At 37.2% G+C, this 15,892-nt stretch overlaps 2 non-coding genes across 2 annotated transcripts; both read left to right on the forward strand.

Annotated features, from left to right (window-relative positions):
- The first annotated feature begins 1,536 nt into the window (after window positions 1-1,536).
- On the forward strand, window positions 1,537-1,608 carry TRNAT-CGU. The gene has a single exon. It is a non-coding gene; the product is annotated as a tRNA-Thr (tRNA).
- Window positions 1,609-7,009: 5,401 nt separating this feature from the next.
- Window positions 7,010-7,081, forward strand: TRNAT-CGU. The gene has a single exon. It is a non-coding gene; the product is annotated as a tRNA-Thr (tRNA).
- The last annotated feature ends 8,811 nt before the right edge of the window (window positions 7,082-15,892 follow it).

The following is a 15,892-nucleotide window of genomic DNA, read 5'->3' on the forward strand; positions in this document are numbered from 1 at the left end:
AGTATGTACATTTTGTTATATAATTATGTACATTCATGTATACAATTATGTGTATTATAGTATAACATTATGTACATTTTTGTACAGCGGTTTTTTTTTTTAAAAAATTACTGCCATTCACTGGGGCGGGAAATTTCAAAAAAAAAAAAAAAAATTAAAACGACGTCGTTTTGCATCTGGGCGCACAGTGCAACGCGCGCCGTGGTGTAGGATATAAATTGCCCAACATGGGCCATAGTGGTAGGCTAGCTATTTTTTGCAAAATGGGGACCCAAGTGGAAATCAACAATCATGCAAATGCTTTTGTGTAATAACTCGAAATTTTTCCTCAAAATTCTTATTTTATCAAATTTCAAAATAAAAATTTGTTTTTACTCCCACGGTGATTTTGCCGAATATGTATATAAATAAAATGTTTTAAACTCTTATTCCAAAATGATTTACTACAAACTATTTATATAATTATTTATGATTTTAAAAGCCATATTTAAATAATATAATTATTTTCCAACACCTTGACCCAAAAGTCTATCTGAGACGAAATTGTCAAAAATCGTTTATATGTGTATCAAAACTCCTAAGTCCAAATGATTTTGTTTGAACCCAATGATATTTATGACCCAATTTCCTAACCCAAACTTTGGTCCAAATTACAAATTTTACATAATCCCCAAATCTGAGTTGTGTGACCTAAAACCCTAGCTATAAATTCAACACTTTCTTTATTAAATTGTAGCTAGAATGTATAAGAAATGAAGGACTAAAATTCATAACTTTTGGTATCATCAAAATTTAAATACAAAAATGTTGTTAACATAATTCAATTGTAGCTAATAGCAAATACATAAATGATTGGGCCTCTTATTCAGAATGTGAGAGTGATTAGGCTTCCCATTTCTAATATAATAAGGATGACAAATTTTTAAGTGGACCATCGTCCACACAGTGTTAGTGAGATCATAAACAAAAGTACATTATTTATATACAAAATATACCTTATAAAAATAATGTATTTTCAGTACTCAAATAATGTACTTTTCCTAAATACAAGGTACATTTTTAATATATTAAAAGTAAATTATTTGTGTGTTAAATTTACATTATTTGATAGTATACAAAATAATGTACTTTCAGTATTCAAATGGTGTATTTTATGTACACAAATGGAGCACCTATCCTCCTTCATCCTTATTTCAAAGTTGGCGAAGAGATTAGATTACATGTGTCATATCAAGTCAATAAAAACATTCCACTTCATCAATTTAGAAGGGTAACATGTCTATTACAGGTATCAATGATGTCAAATGTCTTTTTTTTTTTTTTTTTTTTTTTTTTTTTTTTTTTTTTTTAATGTTTTATGATTTATTACAGGTATCAATGATGTCAATTGAAGTTTTATGTATTTCAATATACAAATTGCATTGTTCTAATAAAAATTTTAAGAGCCTATTTCACCCTTATTCAGTTTTTTTAGAGTATTGTTTGATTGAGTGGATAGTATGTGTAAAAGCAAATTAAATTAATTATAATTACCTAGCCTTTGTAGCATAGTGGTAGTGCGTTCGCTTCGTAAGCGAAAGGTCGTGAGTTCAATCCTCACCAGAGGCTTTTTTTACCAAGATAGCGATTACACTATCTCATTATTATACTTGAATAAGGTATAAAAAATTAATTTCAAACTAATACAAATATGATAGCTACCTTTCTTTAAAATTTCACTCACATTTCATCGATTTGTATAATTTAATGTCCATGCTAAATTTTATATCTGAATTTAAAAGGGGGGGGGGGGGGGGGGGGTGGGGAGCAAGTAACCTTTCTTCAAATAAATAACTGTTTGCTCAGAGAATGTCTCAAGCAGTCATTTCGAATGGTCAACTAGGTTAACGGTTTGAACCTTAGACCTCTCGGATACAAATGATTTACTTTACCACTCGTCCCTTTTTACTATTCGAAAGGTTGGTCCTTCCTTATTTTGACCTTTGCAACCTTTTGGTTTTGATGTCTTCTACTCTTCGAATCTTCAGTCTTCTCCAGCGAAGGAGAAGGCCACCGCCATTGGTTGCCTTCTCCTTCGCTAGAGAAGCCAGCGATTTGGGTCGCCGGTTTCCCAGCGAAGGAGAAGGCAACCATTGCCTTCTCCTTCGCTGGAGAAGGGTGTCGCCGGCGACCAATTAAAAAAAAAAAACGCAAGTGGGGCTTGCGTTTTTTATTTGACCACTTCTGACATCAAACGCAAGTCCCAAACTCGTTTTTCATATTTTTGTCCACAAAAATGGACATTCACATTTTGGGAAATAAGTAATTCTATCTTCACATTTCAGTCTTTTTCGTGAAAGGATCAATGAGCGTTAGATCTCTCGGTTGAAGAGAGGACCTTCTTGAGAAGAGGGAAGCCCATCGATCTAGCACGTCCTGCCATTTCCATATCAGAGATCTCTTCTTTGCTCTAAGCTGAATCGTTCGCCGGCGCGAGAGAGAGAATCCGGAGACAAAAGGGAAGGGTTTGAGAACGAAGCCCAAAGAATGCTGCAGTTTACCCTATAGACCACCACTATTACTCTCGCTCTGTCTAAAATGAATTACTCCGTAATAAATAAATATATATACGTACCATTCCACAGTCGACGACTTTCTTGGGGCGGCGGCCTTACAGCGGCGACCTTGCGGCGTGGATTGGTAGCGGCGGCGGCGGGGTTGGAGACTGGTGGCGGAGGCGACAGCACTGGAGACCGGCGACGATGGAGCTTGCGAGAAGCGATGGAGGAAGCGACGTCGCTGGAGACGACCGGCGATGGAGGAGTGCGAGACGACGGGAGATGGAGAGCGGCGGCGGTGGCTATGGAGACAACGAACGACGGGAAGATTGGAGAGAGGCGGCGGCGGAAGACGAAGTGTATTGGTTTGAAGTGGGTGAAGACGACGGGAAGGGTTTTGATCTGAAAACAAAAAGTAATCGCGTCCAAAGTTTGAAACTTTGGACGCGTTTATCAAAGCCCGTATACATTGGGCGTCCAAAGTTACTTAACTTTGGACGCCCAGTGTTTTATTTTTTTTTTAAAAAAGAATTTAATTATATAGTGGCATTTTAATTATAAAAACGCCACCGCCTCCCACATTACGCGTCCAAAGTTTAAACAAACTTTGGACGCAAATTATTCAATTTTATTGATGTTTTTTGTACTAGTGTATCAACCACTTTCTACTACATAAAAAATTGTAGCTAATAGTGAATACATAAATGACTGGGCCTCTTATTTATAATGTGATAGGGATTGGGCTTCCCATTTCTAATGGAATAAGAATGGCAAATTTTTATGTGGACCATGATCCACATAGTGTTGTGTAGACCATAAAAAATTATATTTTTAATATATTAAAAGTACATTATTTGCATACAACATATAAATTATACGAAATAATGTACCTTCAGTACTCTAATATTGTACTTTCCCTAAATATAAGGTACATTTTTAATATACTAAAAGTACATTATTTGTGTATTGAATGTAGAGTTAATACCTTCAATGGTCCTCAGAGTATTAGGGTATTACCAGGTCTGATCCTCCGAGTTTAAAACGACAACGAGACATCCTCCGAGTTTTAAAAAATAACCACCCATGGTCCTCCGTTAGGATTGATGTCAAATGGGCGTTAAGTGTGAGGGCAAACCGGTCATTTCTCGTATGAGTTAATACCTCCAATGGTCCTCCGACTTTAAAATGACCACTAGACGTCCTACTAGTTTAAAAAAATTACCACCAGTGGTCCTCAGTTAGATTTGTTGTCAAAGGGGCGTTAAGTCTGAGAACAAAGTTGTCTTTTCACCTATATTTCTTCCTCCTTCATTCACAGCAATGGTATGTCTACAACATTCCCCCCCCCCCCCCCCCCCCCCCTCCACAGATGCTTCTTCAAATCCTCCACCATTGCCTTCACGTCCAATTTCCCGGTCACTGTCACTAGATCATTTTCTATATCTACTTTCAACACTTTTTCTTAATCAAGCATACCACATTCATGGAGTAAAAGGAAAAGTGGGGTACATGTATAGAAAAACTTTGTGCCCAAGAATCAGCATAGAGAACTACCCTGGAACATGAAATAATGGAGGAAAGGTCATCCAAATACTCCATCTTTGAGGAGAGAGAGAAGAGTTAATGGTATAATCCGCAGGTGGTTCACCAATCTTCAGGACTGCCCGTTTTCTAAAACCCACGGCTTTCGCCATTGATGGCAGAAAGAGGCCAAAGCTTCCTTCGTTGCCATTCTCGCCGAAGTAGAGTGGCCTCTTGAGGTAGAATTCTGTGGGTGGAGGGATCCGCAAAACTTGTGAGGAAGAAATATAGGTGAAATGATAGCTTTGCCCTCAGACTTAACACCCCTTTGACAGCAAACCGAACAGAGGACCACGGGTGGTAATTTTTTTAAACTAGTAGGACGTCTAGTGGTCATTTTAAAGTCGGGGGACCAAACCTGGTAATACTAGGGGTGACCACGGTTCCGGTTCAAACCGGAACCGTCACTGTGCTAACTGGAACCAAACCGGAACCGTCCGTACGGTTCCGGTTCCGGTTAAGGTTCCTATAATATTGGAACCGGAACCGTCGGTTCCGGTTCCAAACCGAAAAAATAAAAAAAAAATGCAAAATTATTAAATTTTGCATTTTTAAAATTATTAAAATTTTTTTAGTTTAAGTGAAATAAATTACTTAATTTTGCTATGAATAAATTAATATAAAGACCTTATGGGAGTAATGACCAGAGAGTATTGAAACTGATAAAGGTAATTCTTAGTCTATTAATGTTTAGAAAAATAAAGGAAACAAATGACAATGAAAAATTTATTGTCTTTTGTTTCCTTTGTTATCCTAATCATTAATGGCCTAAGAATTGCCTTTATTAGTTTCAATGCTCTCTGGTCGCTATTCTCATAAGGTCTTTGTATTAAAACATAGCAAAGTTAAACATTTTATTCCACTTAAACTTACAACTTACAACTGTCATCTTTAAAAAAAAAAAAAATTTACTCAAACTCAAGGCCTAACAATACTTAAAAACTTACAATTTACAAAAAAAAAAAAAAAAAAAAAAAAAAAAAAAAAATACCGGTTCCGGAACCGGAACCGGAACCTTAATATAAGGTTCCGGTTCCGGTTCCGGTTCGACCAAATACGGAACCGGAACCGGAACCGTGGTCATGTCTAGGTAATACCCTAATACTCGGAGGACCATTGGAGGTATTAACTCTTTCTTGTAGTAGAAATGACAGGTTTGCCCTCACACTTAACGTCCATTTGACACCAAACTTAACGGAGGACCACAGGAGATTATTTTTTTGAACTCGGAGGACGTCTCGTGGTCGTTTTAAACTCGGAGGACCACACCGGGTAATACCCTAATACTCGGAGGACTATTGGAAGTATTAACTCATTGAATGTACATTATTTGATAGTATATAAAATTATGTACTTTCAGTACTCAAATATTATACTATATGTACACAAATAAAGGACTTTTTATTTATGGTCTAATCGGTTTTGTGGACCATGGTCCATAGAATACTTTTATGAGGACTAAGGTCTACACACACTGTGTGGACCATAAAAAGTTCATATTTAATATACTAAAACTACATTCTTTGTGGACTGAATGTACATTATTTGTTAGTATAAAACATTATGTACTTTCAATACTCAAATAATGTATTTTATGTACACAAATAATATATATATTTTTTATTTGTAGTCGACACAGTTGAGTGGTTCATGGACCGCCGAATAGTGATCCAAGAATTAATTGAGTCTAGAGGATGATTGAAAATATGGTCAAGATTTGGGGCACCTAGGTTATAAGAAAAGAATATTAAGGGCGTGAATCAAATTGAGAAGCAAAGTTAAGAGGGTTGGAGTGCAAAGGCTGGAGGTATATATGGGTATAAACTATAAAGTATATAGAGGTAGAATTTTTTTGATAAAAGGCAGGGATGCTTAGTATTTAGGGTACATAAGGCATAGGGGCACAAAGTCAGGGGACCAAAGTGCAAAATATTTGGTGGAATTGTGGAAGGGACAACATGTACTACTGGGCGTCGCTAACTTTGAAGGGAAAGCATCGACAATCGACAGGGCACAATAAGTCCTTTGGGCATGAGAGGGAAAGGGGGGGCGAGCTATTGTGTGGGACATGTGTGTAGTTAGTACGCTTGGAGCATAAACCACACGTGTGTGGTTGAGTAGGCTAGAATGTAAAAGAAATGAAGGACTAATTAAAATTTCTAACTTTTGGTATCATCAAAATTTAAATATAAAAATGTTTCTAACATAATTCAATTGTAGCTAATAGCAAATACATAAATGATTGGGCTTCTTATTCAGAATGTAAGAGGGATTTGGCTTCCCATTTCTAATATAATAAGGACGTCAAATTTTTAAGCGGACCATCGTCCACACAGTGTTGGTGAAATCATAAAAAAAAAAGTACATTATTGGTATACAAAATATACCTTATAAAAATAATATATTTTCAATACTCAAATAATGTACTTTTCTTGAATACAAGGTACATTTTTAATATACTAAAAGTAAATTATTATTTGTGTGTTAAATGTACATTATTTGATAGTATACAAAATAATGTACTTTCAGTATTCAAATGGTGTAGTTTATGTACACAAATGGAGCACCTATCCTCCTTCATCCTTATTTCAAAGTTGGGGAACAGATTAGATTACATGTGTCATGTCAAGTCAATAAAAACATTCCACTTCATCAATTTTGAAGGGTAACATGTCTATTACAGGTATCAATGATGTCAATTGTCCTTTTTTTTCTTTTTAATGTTTTATGATTTATTAATTTGAAGTTTTATGTATTTAAATATACAAATTGCATTGTTCTAATACAAATTTTAAGAGCCTATTTTTCACCTTTATTCATTTTTTTTTAGAGTATTGTTTGATTGAGTGGATAGTATGTGCAAAGTAAATTAAATTAATTTTAATTACTTAGCCTCTGTAGCATAGTGGTAGTGCGTTCGCTTCGTAAGCGAAAGGTCGTGAGTTCAATCCTCTCCAGAGGCTTTTTCTTACCAAGATAGCGATTACATTATCTCATTATTATACTTGAATAAGGTATAAAAAAATTAATTTCAAACTAATACAAATATGATAGCTAACCTTTCTTTAAATAAATATCCTTTAAAATTTCACTCACATTTCATCGATTTGTATAATTTAATGTCCATGCTAAATTTTATATATGAATTTAAAAGAGGGGGGGGGGGGGGGAGGGGGGCAAGTAACCTTTCTTCAAATAAATATCCTTTAAAATTTCACTCACATTTCATCGATTTGTATAATTTAATGTCCATGCTAAATTTTATATATGATTTTTTTTAAAGGGGGGTGTGGGGAGGGGGGGGGGGGGGGGGGGGCAAGTAACCACTATGTTCTAAGTTTGACTCTTAGTGGGACCAGCCTATTGGTCTTTTTGGTTTGACCCAGTCAGCTATGACTCCTATGAACAATCTAGGTTGGTTTAGCTCTTTGTAATCCTTTGTAGGTTAAGATCACAAGGCAAGATTTACTCAATGCACGCCCTCAAATAGTGGCTGCGAGTTTCCTTCCGTACAAGAAACAAAAGAAAAAAAAAAACAAAAAATGCATGATTTTTACGAGATCATGATGTTAAAGGTACTGAAAAGAAATAAAAATATGGTGTTTGGTTGATAAAGCGCTCTGATCTAATATTCTAATTGTGGGTTAAAGTCATTTATGGTATATTATTAAGCACCACAAATTGATTATTTGTTATTTTGTTATTATTATTATTATTTTTTTTTTGGGTGTAACACCCCACTTTTCTAACTCTTAATTATAACTCTAAACAGTCAATAACATAAACTAAGCAGCGGAAAGCTAAAAGATAACTAGTGGGAGTGTCACCGCCACAACCACCACTCCGTGGTGATTGCACATGCTAAAGGGTTAAAACTAGAAATAACGTAAAAGTCGGGCATCCATCATAAAACTAAAAACATATGGGGGAAATACGTCACCCCAAATAGTCTACACCAATCCTCAAAACATAAAGTCAAAAGTCTAAAACTCATACATAACATCAGTCAACTAGAGTTTAGATATCTCTATCTACGAGACTAATCTAACTCGACTTCTTCACACTGCTGGGCCCACCTGAAAGGGGTTTTGCAAGCAACACATAGACAAAATAGGAAAAACACCCGTTAGCACGAAGCTAAGTATAACCATACTCAACCCTGTAAAGCATTCTAGCATTTACTTAGAAAACATTTGATTTCCTTATCAGCAATAAGCTCATCTCAAATCATCTTTAGATTTATCACATTCTTTCTAGATGCTTGCACCCTATAATAATATCTGGCATGCCCATATATGTATAAGACTGTTCACATAGATTCGTCAACATATAGGCTTCTCAATTAACTTAACAAGCAATCCATGCTTACAGATAGGATCATGCCAATAGATCATATAACAGGTATTCTTATACTTTCACATTCTTAACACATAACTTGATAAGTAGAGTTTCTAGTACAACAAGATAATCATGCTCAAAGGAATATCTTAAGTCATACTTCTCGTTATAAAATCTTACACGATACTCTACTCGCATGCAATCACGTATCATACTCTAATCATAATTCTTATGCAATCTCACATGCAATACTATATACATTCTCATATGCAATCTCGTGCAATTATATACTCATACTCATATGCAAACTCATGCAACAATATAATCATATTCTCATGCAATCTAGTGCAATAATATACTCATACTCATATGCATTCTCGTGCAACAATTTTAATCATACTCTTATGCAATCTAGTGCAATAATATACTCATACTCATATGCATTCTCGTGCAACAATTTAATCATGCTCTTTCACTCTTTTATAAAATAGAGTACTTTCTGTGGAGGTCTCTTTGTTACTTTCTCGAGTCTCTCTTGACTCTCTTTCTTTCTCTTGAGTCTTTATTGATTCTCTTTGTTGAGTCTCTGTTGACTCTCTTTCTTTCTCTTATACTCGTAGACGGCTTAGGGTTACACAGAAGTGTGAATTACCCCATCGGAAACGGCATAATTCCGACCCAATATCTCTTACCGTCTACGGAACCAATCTCGTGGTTCAAACTCTGTGGAATCAGGTATCGAACTATTAGTGTGCACACCCCCTACCAGGATTCCAAGCCTGGCGGGTAGTTTCCAACCTCGTAATGTGGGAATACGCCGCGTTACATATACTGGGACCGCAACGTCCATAAATATCTCTCAAGAGAACATAGTCCAAACGGTATCCTCCAAAACCTCACCGATATAGATAATACATAAATATATCTCTCATGCATCAATCTCATGCATGCAACAACTCTACTACTTCTCAATGCATCAAAGAATGATATACCACATGCTTATGGTTTTTGAAAGTATTCTTGGGCTCACGTTGGCCCCTTATGCATTTTTGAAATATGACACATGTGAAATGCCAAATGCTCTATATCATGCTTCTAAATAATGTATAAACTAACATGGAGTACTCAAGAATATAATCTCATGCTTGGTTTGCAACATAGCAAATTCTATACATTCTAGTAACAACATATGCTTCATTTCTCATGGATCGAATATCTCAAACTAGTCATGCTTTCTTAATAAATCAAATTCTTAAATGATCATGCTTCTATACTCAATAAAAACATCATTTGATCACATAATCAAATATTTCTCATACATAGTGATCTAAGCAAATATATACTCTGTGTAGCAATTCTTCACAAATTCCTTCATAACATACTCGTTTTTAATCCAAATTCAACGAAGTTAAAGTCAAAACGTGCGTCGAGACAATCCCGAAGAGCCGAGCCACAAGGGCCCGTAACACTCGGTCCGAAACGACACGTAGCTGAGCCACAAGGGCCCGGCCACTGCACAAAAATCCTTCTCAGAACAAACTCAGGGACCTGGGGCGGGACTCCTCATGGTCCGCCCCATGAGCCGCGTTAAATCACCGGGACTAGGCAATAGCCCTCCCCTAGGGCCGTGCCCTAGTCCCGTGCCACTACGGCTCTAGCCAGCGGCCCTCCTGATGGGCCGCGGCTAGGGCCGTCCCTCTGATCTGGTGCACACTGTATGTGTTGTGCATCAGATGGTATTTCACCTGCAAAAACTAATCCAAACAAGTCCAAAACAATCTCAACAACTCACAAACAAATACTAAATCACTTCTAAGCATGAACACATCAAAAACACATAGTTTCTACTCATTTTTACTCATAACTAAGGCTTCACAGAGCCAAATTTAAAGAGGAATCCATGGGGTTATACCTCTTGTAGTCTATTCTTCTTGCTTGAATTTCAGCCCCACTTCACTCAAGGATCTCTACTTCTTTCACCACCTAAACATCTCAAACAACCACACAAGGCCTAAGTCTTAAACCTTAAGAAGAGATGATATAGCAGAGAAACTTAGAGAACGAGGAAATGAATGGAGAAAGAAGCTTACTACTATGGTGTTGGCAGCCAAGGAAGAGATCAGGAGAAAATGAGGCCAACACTATTCTATTTATAAGGGTTCAAAACCTTATGATGATTCACAATGATTGGTTGAGGGCAAAGGGGTAATTTCATAAGCTAAAAGATGAATCAGGATGAGATTTTTGGGTGTCTAGTGGTCCACCATGCAACATGAACCATAGGCTAGAAATGCTATCTTTAAATACTTTGGGGTTGGAAGTGAATTTTCTCAAAAGCTATTTGGATGAACACTTGTTTAAAATCCTTTTTGAATTCTCCCGGTCTCACTCAGATAAATTTCTCGATTTAAATATTGGTACGCGAAGTACCCGAAAACTTAGGAATTTTCTAATAGAATCCATTTTTGGTGTCGAATTAATTTAAAATGCGACGAAAAATATTTTATTAAAACACCGATTGATCGCAAAAATTTTTAATGGAGTGAAAAAGCTATTTTGAGATTTCTTAATACCGGATTTATAAAATGAAATTTTGGGTTGTTACGGGGGGAGGGGGGGGGGGGGGGGGAAGAAGGGGGGTCACGTTTCACTTTTACACTATTTTTGGTTATCTGTCAACAAACCTGTTTAAATGACGATAAATATAAGAACATTTCAATTTTTTTAATACAAAATGAGTTAACCAGCTATATTTTCATTTGTTTTTTTTTTTTTTTGAAAAAAAAATTCCTAATTCACGGCTAGAGTCTCCTATCTTCTTTAGGAGTGTGCATCGGTCAGATACGGACGGATTGAATTTTCCATCCGTTTATCCGATCGGATTTTGATTTTTTTTTCCCGATCCTTAATTTTTTAAGGACATATCCTATCGGGTTCCGGTTATCCAATGTCAGATTTTGAATTGTAATCAGATATTATTAAGTAAAATATAAAATAATTTTTTATAAATTTTTTTAAAGAAAAAAGTTAGTAAAAAGTTAAAACCTTAGCCAAAAGATAACTTTACAAAAACTACAATAACTAATAAACTAATAATAAATTATAAACTCCTTTCAAAAAGAAATAATAAATTTATAAATAAGTAATAAAACTATTCAACTACTTTGACTACTTCTAAGTAAACAAAATAAAACTAATTAGCAAAACATACAAGTTACAAACTTAGTAACATAGAACCATAGGAAAACATACAAGTTACAAACTTACAACTTACAAATTAATAAATAATAATTACATATTTTCAATGATAGCAAACACTAGTTATACACAAAAACAAGTTTAACTTCAAATTCCAAGTTAAACTGTAAGTTTCAGGCTTTCAGCAATCAGCGGCAGTTAAGTTAGCACTCATCAGCAATCCACCAGTTCTACACCTCTATACTCAACAGTTAACACTAATATAATCTTCTTCCTGTTAATATAAAAACTTAAAACAATATTAGTCTTTAGACATGTAACAAAATAAACGCTAAACAGGAAACAACTATGTAAAAACTAACAATATTAGGCATTTAGGCTTTAGGCATTAGGCTCAGAACACATTTTTCCATATCAAGTAAGAATGTGGACAAATTACTCAGTGTTAATTAACACATTAACAACATACCAACTCCATTCCATTTATTCTGACAAAGGTGAAAGCTTCATCACAACCAGCCAATAAAATAAATGCATTAAAACTAAACAAAGAGCAAGGAAGAGGTATACCAGAATTCCAGGATAGCATAATTGCATAAATGGTCAAATGGGACATCACTCACATTAGTTGGGCTCAACTTGTGACAACCCAAAATTTTATTTTATAAATTCGATTTTAAGAAATTCTAAAATAGCCATTTTTCACTCCATAAAAATTTTTGAGATAAATTTGGTGTTTGAATAAATTATTTTGGGTTACATTTTAAATGAATTCAGCATCGGAACTTATTTTAATTCAAAAATCCAAAATTTTCGGGTACATTGCGTGCCAAGTTTTGAACTGAGAATTCTATCTGAGTGAAACCGGGAGAAATCTGAGAAGCTTAAAATAAGTGTTCATCTAGAAATCTTTGGGAAAATTCCATTTTGACCCCAAACTATTTTAATTCTTGATTCTAGCCTTCGGTTCATGAAGTATGGTGAACCACAAGCTTACAACACTTGTCTGATTCCATTTTCTAGCCTAACTATTTACCATTTTGCCATCAACCAATTATAAGAGAATTTCCTAGGGTTTTGCACTCTATAAAAGCCACCCTATCTCTCCATTGTTTTTTGATCTCATTTCCCCTTGCATCTCCAAGCCAAGTCTGATAGAAGAAAACATTCACAGTAAGCTATTCTCCATCCATCATCCCTTCATTTTGCTTCTTGAGTTATTTTCCTTTAGCTTTCCAATCTCTGAGATACTTAGGCCTAGCTTTTGTGGTTGCTTTGAGGTGCCTAGGTGGTGAATGGATTGGTGTATAAGTAGAGTGGAGGCTGAGATCCACACAAGGAAGAAGAACAAGAGAAGAAGTCTACAAAGGTATAACCCCATGGACTCCCATCTTGATTTTTGGCTCTGTGAAGCCTTTGTTTTATAGGTAAAAATGAGTAGAAATGCTAGAATGTTGTGAGTTTGAGCTATTAGATGATTTGTTGGTGTTGTATGATGATTTGTTGATGTCTTGGAGGTGGAGACATACCTGGTTTGGCCTTACAGATGAAGAAGAAGCCACTGGAGCACCTCACAGTGTGCACTAGTGGAAGTCACGGACCTAGCCAACGGCCCACGAGGAAAGCTGTTGGCTAGAGCCGTGGCTGAACAGCCCTAGGCCGCCGCTGGACGGCTCCAGGCGGCCAGCGGCGGGCCTCTCCTAGCCCCGCCGCTAGGACCGTTGTAGGCTTCCTGTGCAGTGCCCGGGCCCTTGTGGCTCGGCTAGTGTCGTTTCGGACCGGGTGTCATGGGCCCTTGTGGCTCGGTACCTTGGGGTTGTCATGACGCACGCTTGGCCTTTGATTTCGTTAGATTTGGTTAAGTTTTGAGCTAGTTATGAATGTTTTTGTATAAGAAAATGTTGCAGAAGTATGTTCAATAAATGAGATTAAGTGTTTACCAGGCTTTGATCCTTTATATGTTGAGCATGATATTACTGACTTTTTAAATAGAAAAACATGAACCCTATGTGCTAAATTTTGCTAGAAGAAGCATGACTAAAATGTCTAGTATGTTTATTTGAGTTGTCTGCCCTTGTTTTAGAATCACCATGTTGTACTGAGCATGATTTCCTTGAGTATCGTTATATTGTGAATGAGGTTACCTCGAGCATTTTTGAGTTCCAATGGCATGTTAAATACTTGCTAAGTGTTAGTTGAGGAGATTTGTCAAGTTATGACTTACAAGCATGATTTATTGAATTATTGAGATTTCACAGTGATATATAGAATTGAAGCATGTTGTACGGTAAATTGCATTCCAAGCATATCATGTTTTAAAAGTGCATAAGTGGTCAACGTAAGCCTAAGTATTATTTTCCAAAACTCATGAGCATGTGGAAAGTCTTTATCTTGTTGCATTGAGAACAAATTGCACTTTTGGTCCTGTGAGTATTAGGGTACTGACAATTTGAGTACGTGACTTTCAAAACTCCCAATTTAAACCTTTAACTATGCAATTTTTGGCAGATTTGGTCCTCCGGGCCAAATTGCCGGCCAATTTTGGCCGGAAAAATTAAAACTATTTTTAATTATTTAATTATGAGGGCAAATTGGTCATTTTAGAGTCTTCTTCTTCATTCACCCCCTTCTTCTTCGTTCTTCTTCTTCTTCATCCTTGCACTGGGAGCCAAATTAATCTCCGATCCTCCTCTTGGCTGGATATAATGAAGAAGCAAGGTTGTGAAGTTGAAGCATTGGGCATCAGCTACTCAATCTCTACTCACCAAAAACACCATCGCCGCCGCCATTTCAAGCTCTTCAGCAGAGATGTCTGAGATGAAGAAGAGAAATTACCGGGCGGCGGCGGGGGAGTTCGTGCTGTGTTGAAGGATGTGAGCTGCCACGCGAAGCCGTGGGAGATTCTTGCCATTGTCGGCCCCATCCGGCTGAGGCTGCCAGCACCGGAGCTGGGATCACGGGTGACTCAGTTGATCGAAGAACTCGGGTTGAGTCACGTTGCAGGAGCTCGGGTTGGCGACACGGACAGGATCCGAGGGGATTTCCGGCGGTGAGAGGCGGCGCGTGTCCATTGGCGTGGAGGTTTGAATGTGGCGCTTCTAGAAAAGGCTTCAAAGTCACCGGGAATGGCAGGCAAAAGGCTTCAAAGTCACCGGCTCCGTTTGCGACCTGTCGTCCAGGGAACAGAGGTTACTCAATCAAAACATGAAAACAAAGCAACTAACACGATAATGTCGACCGTTATAGACCATACGAAGTTAAGGATAGCAGTGGCGGTAGTGGACGACGGAGACGGCGGAGGCATGGCGATTATAGGCGAGGGAGCGGCGGTGGCGGCGGCACTGGACACCGGAGAAGCGACGGAAACAGGGGACGACTCAGCTCCCAGTGCAAGGATGAAGAAGAAGAAGAACGAAGAAGAAGAGGAACGAAGAAGAAGGGGGTGAATGAAGAAGAATACTCTAAAATGACCAATTTGCCCTCATAATTAAATAATTAAAAATAGTTTTAATTTTTCCAGCCAAAATTGGCCGGCAATTTGGCCCGGAGGACCAAATCTGTCAAAAATTGCATAGTTAAAGGTTTAAATTGGGAGTTTTGAAAGTCACGTACTCAAATTTTCAGTACCCTAATACTCACAGGACCAAAAGTGCAATTTGTTCTTGCATTGAGAAGTTGTTGAGATGTGACATGCATAAGTTTGGTGCATGATATATATATATATATATATATATATATATATATATATATATATATATATATATATATATATATATATATATATATATCAGTCAGTGAGGTTTTGGAGGACCCGTTGGGACTATGTCTTTTCGGAGTAAAAGAGAAAGTAACGGACATTGCGATCCGACAGATTTATCATGTAACGCGGTGCATTCCCATGTTACAAGGTTGGAGACTGCCCGCCAGGCTTGGAATCCTGGTTAGGGGGTGTGCACACTAAAAGTACGATACCTGATTCCACAGAGAAAGCAAGAAAGAAAGAAAGATAAAGAACCAAGAGAGTGGTTCTGTGGGCGAGTTGAGTATGTGGCCGGCTAGATTGCCGAGCCGGATAGGTCCATTCACGATTCGTGAAGACCTACCTCCCCACGAGTTAGAGGTTCCGTAGTTACGGATGTGGCGGATGCACGAGTTGCACCGTACGCTAGGGCTTCGCTGCGGCGGAGTACCTGCCTCGCACAAGAAGAGAAATGAGAAGTATGAGAAAGTTTGAGCAA

Source organism: Ipomoea nil, unplaced genomic scaffold, assembly GCF_001879475.1.
Source record: "Ipomoea nil cultivar Tokyo-kokei standard unplaced genomic scaffold, Asagao_1.1 scaffold0937, whole genome shotgun sequence".
NCBI classification, from domain to species: domain Eukaryota; kingdom Viridiplantae; phylum Streptophyta; class Magnoliopsida; order Solanales; family Convolvulaceae; genus Ipomoea; species Ipomoea nil.